Source organism: Herpailurus yagouaroundi, unplaced genomic scaffold (assembly GCF_014898765.1).
Source record: "Herpailurus yagouaroundi ecotype Mexico unplaced genomic scaffold, PumYag 220, whole genome shotgun sequence".
NCBI lineage: Eukaryota > Metazoa > Chordata > Mammalia > Carnivora > Felidae > Herpailurus > Herpailurus yagouaroundi.
Genome location: NW_024412451.1, coordinates 9,933,183 through 9,938,948, shown reverse-complemented (window position 1 = coordinate 9,938,948; position 5,766 = coordinate 9,933,183). Strand labels below are relative to the sequence as shown.

At 53.5% G+C, this 5,766-nt stretch overlaps 1 long non-coding RNA gene across 3 annotated transcripts; it reads left to right on the top strand.

Annotated features, from left to right (window-relative positions):
• The first annotated feature begins 1,171 nt into the window (after positions 1 to 1,171).
• LOC121018858 (uncharacterized) lies at positions 1,172 to 5,766 on the top strand. 3 transcript variants are annotated; one of them, XR_005785341.1, is made up of 3 exons: positions 1,172 to 1,513; positions 1,765 to 1,900; positions 5,665 to 5,766. It is a non-coding gene; the product is annotated as an uncharacterized LOC121018858 (long non-coding RNA). The 3 variants fall into 3 exon arrangements; XR_005785340.1 differs by having other exon boundaries at positions 5,332 to 5,760; XR_005785339.1 differs by having other exon boundaries at positions 1,176 to 1,513; positions 5,741 to 5,766.

The following is a 5,766-nucleotide window of genomic DNA, read 5'->3' as shown; positions in this document are numbered from 1 at the left end:
TGTGGATTTAACGCCAATAAAAGTGTTTGCTAAAAATCTATATTTAATTATATTATTTATCTTGGTTACTGAGTTTTGTGTAAACCCCCCCCCCCATCCACCCTAAATCCACCCTAAAATGCTGGATTTGAAATGCAGCATTCCTCTTGTGACTCCCAGAGGGAACTTTCCTCTTTCTTTCTTTCTTTCTTTCATTTTTTTTAAGCAGGGCAAAGGGACGGGGAGCTTTAAGGACTGCAATTTTATTTTATTTATTTTTAAGTTTATTTCTTTTGAGAGAGAGAGCATGAAAATTGGGAAAGACAGAGAGAGAGGGAGAGAGAATCCCAAGCAGGCTGTGAGCTGTCAGCACGCCGCCAGGCTCAAACTCACAAACTGTGAGATCATGACCTGAGCCAAAGAGGGATGCTCAACGGACTGAGCCACCCGGCATCCACCCTCCAGGAACTTTCTAATCCCTGGATCCGACCCTGCTATCCTATCCTGGGGTACCCCTTCAGTACCCCAGGCTCCAGGACAAAAATCTAAGCTCCCAGTGGCGTTTGAGCTGATCTCTGCATTTTAGAGAGTGCTCTTTGCCTGTGGTCCTCCTCTGCTCACCTGGGCTCCCAGCCTGCTCTGAGTGCTCTTCCTCTTCTCCTCGGCTCTACATCCGGCCCCTCCTTGGAGGCTTTGTTCAAGCTTCACTTCCTTGTTACCTGTGACATTGACTCTCTTCGCCAGCCCCAGCTCACAACTAAGACAGCCTCCTCCCTGGGCCTCCTCCCAACCAGCCTCCTCTCTGGGGACTCCACTCTCCTGGGAAGGCCCTCCCTCGTGCCTCCTGGGGGGGGGGGGGGGGATCTTCCCAACATTCAAATCTGAGACTCCTCTTGTCACCAAAAGGTGCAAATGTTCAGAGTCATGGAATGATCTTTCCGTGAGCAGTGTCAGGCAGGGACATTCGCCCAGGAAACTCTCCAAAGCAGGGTCAGAGCTGCTCCTGCGGGCTCAGGGACCTTGTCTGTTTCATTCTCTCACATTCTCTTTCCTTCTCCCTCCCTCTCCCTCCCTCTCTCCTGCCCTCCCTCTACACACACACACACACACACACACACACACACCACAGACACTCCTCCAACAGCTGCAATCTGGAAGAAATTACTCTTCTAAACAGCCAGACTTCCCCAGTTTCAGGAAATTCCAAGCTGGGCAGGAGGAGGGGCTGGGCTGGGAGGGGGGCGCGCCCTGTCCATCCCCCCACCCCTTCTGCGTGTCCTCTGTGCGCACCCGGTCCGGCCCAGGCCCGCCCCCACACTCAGCGCCCGGAGGCCTCTGCTTTTCCACCACCGCTTTCTAGTCCTTTAAATCCTAGAGGCAAAACTTTTGGGGGATAAGGAAGGCGGGGAGGGGCCTGGGCCTTAACCCTCTCTGCCCCAGAGGGACTGGGCTGGACTGGGCAGTGACTTCGCGGCCCGTTTGGGCTCCTACCATGGCCCCCCGAGAGGGGCTGACACTTCGGTCCCCGGTGCAGGTAAGAAGGGACCCGAGGCCAGGGCCTGCCAGGGGTGGGGGCCCGGACTCCTTGGGTCTGAGGCAGGGAGGGTCAGCGGCCTGGACCCCAGGGTCGGGGGTGGGGGTTGGGGTGGGACCTGGGACTCCTGGATCTGAGGAGTAAGAGAGGTAGGAGGCAGGACCCCTGGAACCTGAGAGAGGAGGGGTCCTGAGGAGGAGGACGCCTGGGTCCTGGACCCCCCCTCCAGGTCCCGCATGACACTTTGCCAGGTGTGATCCGCCCGGAGGAAAAAGGAAGAAGGATCGGACTTGGGACTCGGAGGCAGAGGCGGGCTCCGAACCAAGGAGAGGGGCGTCCCAGTCGGAGCCCGAGAGCGCGCCTGCCCCACTCCGCGAGGGCCACGAGGTAAGGGGCAGCGGGGAGCCGGGGTCCCAGGGCCCCGGCTCAGGTCCGGGGGGCACGCGGGACAAGACGCGGGAAGGGACCGCAGGCGGCAGCCACGTGGCCCCAGCAAGCGCGGCGAGCCCAAGGTGGGGGGGGGGGGGGGGGGGGGGGAGGTCTCCCACCCGCGGACCCGGCCCCGCCTCGGCCCCACCCGCCTGGCCACCTCTCCCCCAGAGCCGAGAACCGGTCGGGCCGGGTCTGGAGCGGGCGGTTATTTCCGTCTTGGCGGGGCTGGGGCTGGAGGGGACGGAGGTGAACCAGCTGTGCCCTCCTCTCCTGCAGCTGCAGCTGCGGCCCTGCAGGGGCGCAGGGAGGCGGGAGGAGGGCGGCCCAGCCGAGTCGCGGGGCCAGGGCCCCCCGGGCTCTCACCCTTGCGCCAGCACTCCGCCAAACAACAGCGCTCTGTACGAGCCCTGGCCGGCTGACGGAGTTTTTCCGAGCGTGATCTCATTGTGTCGAGCACTCAGCTCTGCTAGAAGGAGACTAGAGCCTTCTATTTAAGAGGACACCGAGGCTGGAGCCACTTACCCGAGGCCCTCAGAGCTAGCACCAAGAGGCCGCGCTCGAAAATGATTTCTAATTCATTGCGCTCAGTCTGGAATGGAAAAAAAAAAAAAAAAAAAAAGCAAAGCAAATAGATATGGTCAAGGGTGCAGGAAATCCCGGGACTTTAGAGCATCTCCGGACGTTGTTTTTTCCATGGGGATAACACACCCACCCGCCCCATCCAAAGGGGTCTGTGGGCAACAGGGTGGCCATCTTTAGACTCTCAAGTTTAGACTCTGCCTGGTGTCCAAACCAGGCCCCCCACATTTGTTGCCCTGTGACTCCGGGCAAGTTACTCCCTCTCTCTGTGCCTCAGCCACCACATCTGTAAAATAAGGGTCTCCCCCCCCTCACTGGGTTGTTCTGAGGATTGAATGAGTTTGTTTATTTGAGTAAACCATTTAGGCCCCCACCTGGCCCAGAATAAGGACTTAGGAAATACAATATCAGCATCATGAATATACTTTTCAAGTACGCCTAGCAAACAGGCTTTCCGACTCCCCTTTTTCAGTGGAGTAAACTGAGATTTAAGGTTGAGGAAGGTAGTTCAGGGCCCCACGGAAAGGTGTGTTTGGCCAGGCACTGGGAAAATGGTGGTAACGTGGCCTGGGAGAGCCACAGAAGGGTGGCATGAGGGACAAGCTAGGGCGTGGGCAGGGTGAAGAGCCAGCGGCTGAGAGCTGCCCAGGGAGGGGTCAGTTCAAGAAGCAGCAGACAGTGGAAGTGGTAAGTCTGGGCTCCGGAGTCCCACAGAGCTGGTTTTGTGACCTTGGGCAAGTCTCTTTCCCTCTGTGAGTGTGTCCTTCTCTGGGACTCGGGAGAATGATCTAAGGTGGCCACTCAACATTTACTGAACTTCTGCTTTGGCTGTGTGTGTTGGGTCCTGTGCCCAGACTTTATTGGCAACATCTCACCAGTTCTTGCAAAGGGACTGTGACGTGTTATGGGAACACCCTATGCCCCTAGGTTCCTTTTATTTTCTTTTTTTTTTTTAGGAGGAAATGAGGTCAGAAAGGTTAAGTAACCTGCCCAAGGCCACACACACCACACAGCCAGACCGAAACCTGGGCGGTTGGCTGAGCTGTGATCTTTTTTTTTTTTTTTAAATTTAATTTTTGAGACAGAGACAGAGACAGAGAGCCTGAGTGGGAGAGAGGCAGAAAGAGAGGGAGACAGAGAATCTGAAGCAGGCCCCAGGCTCCGAACTGTCAGCTCAGAGCCCGACACAGGGCTTGAACCCACCAACCGCGAGATCATGACCCCAGCCGAAGTCGGACGCTCAACTGACGGAGCCACCCAGGCGCCCCATTCGGTGTTCTTTTCACCTGCAGCTCACTCCACAGTAATGATGGGCACCCACTAGCTCTGGGAGCAGATTCTTTTCATTTTACACTGTGGATTGAAATTCATTAATGAGAAAAAGTCAGCGTTTAAAACAAATAAAATAGATTAGGATTGAAAACATCTGAGTGCCTTAGCTTGTAAGTCTTGTTTCATCCAATGTTTGTTCCCTTTTATTGGGGGAGTGGTGGGGAGGAAAGGCCATTACGTGCCAGGTTATAATTAGAATATATTTACTCATCTAGGTGAGGTCAGAGGAGTTTGAGAAACACTACAGAGGTGATAAAATCAAGACTGGTTTTTCCAGGGAAATAAACGTAAAGTGTGTGTGTGTGTGTGTGCATGCGCGCGCGCGAGCACGTGCGTGTGTGTTGGGGTGGGGTAAAGGACAATCCTCAGAACACATCCAGCCATGGTTATTTTAAATCCTTTTAGCTTTAATTTTTCTCTGCATTTTCAGTGATGTTTCCCAGAGTGCTAGTTACTGAAAGAATAGTGCTGACTGCTTTACCTTCTTCATAGGGTTTTATCAAATCTAAATTGTGTTCTAGTTATTTGGGGACACATCCTCCTCCCCACCCCCCCCACCCCCAACAACTGGCACCACCAATTGGCTGGCACTATTACAAGTACAGTTTTCTTTAGTTGAGATTTTTCTACATGCCCTTCAAGGAAGGTGGTGTTATTTTATCCATTTTTTTTAAATGTTTTTTTATTTATTTTTGAAGGAGAGACAGAGCATGAGCGGGGCAGGAGCAGAGAGAGAGGGAGACATAGAATCTGAAGCAGGCTCCAGGCTCTGAGCTGTCAGCACAGAACCCGACGCGGGGCTCAAACTCACGAACTGTGAGATCATGACCTGAGCTGAAGTCGGACGCTTAACTGACTGAGCCACCCAGGCACCCCTTATCCATTTTATAGAGAGGAAACAGACATAGAGAAATCACATAATTTATCTCACTCATACAGCTGGCAAAGGGTGGTGCTTCAATTCAAACAGAAAGGCGATTTTTTTATTATGATGATGATGATAACAGTGACTGTTAAAAACAAAAGTACAAGGTCATCAAAGCCCCTCCCAAAAGTTCCATAAAAACAGCCAAGTTCCAGGATGTGGGCAAAGGTTGGCAGGCATTTCCAGGTACCATAGAGCCCAGGGGAGCCACGAGGTAGTAACACAGCTATTCCTGTAGTGCACAAGCAGCCAGCTTCAAATTTGCACTGTTCTTGCTCATTTTTAGAGAAATTTGCAAAAAGTAAGACATCATATTGTCTCTTTCGGAATCAAATACTCATGATAAAATGCTGTGCAAGTATACAGATTCCCAGGCCCACCTTAGACCTAAATTTGAGTTTCCAGGCAGGCCTGCATTGGGACTTGCTTGTGCCCTAGGCAAAGGTCTCGTGGACATATATTAATTTATATTTTATAGCTGTGTTGGTGTAAAGGCAAATCTTTCCCACACGTTTTAAAATAGATTAAAACATTTTTAACATTCTCTTAGGCCTCTCCAAGTGTGGTGGGTCCCAGGCACTGTGCCGGCGTCCCTCCCCTCCATGGACAAAGTCATCCCGCCTTCAGGGAAGGGGCCTGGGAATCTCTGTCGGGCAGAAGCCGGAGTTTCTCCGTCAAGTTTAGGAAACACTCGGAAGAGTCGGTGAAGCACTGTTGCCGGGCCTGTAGGGAGACTCGAATATTAGTAATTAGTGGAATCAGCATGGCGTGGTGGTCGCGGGCCAACCTCCATTGGGGTCTGCGACCTCGGGCCTCCGGGAGCCGCTGTTTCCCCACCTGTCAAATGGAAGTAATCCCTCCTTTGAACCGCTCGCTGCCTTAGGCCCAGGGTGGGAACGCGGCCTCGCTCGCTCACTCGCTCCCGGAGGAGGCAGCGCTGACCCGGCCCTACCCCGCAGATGCCGGTGCTGAAGCAGCTGGGCCC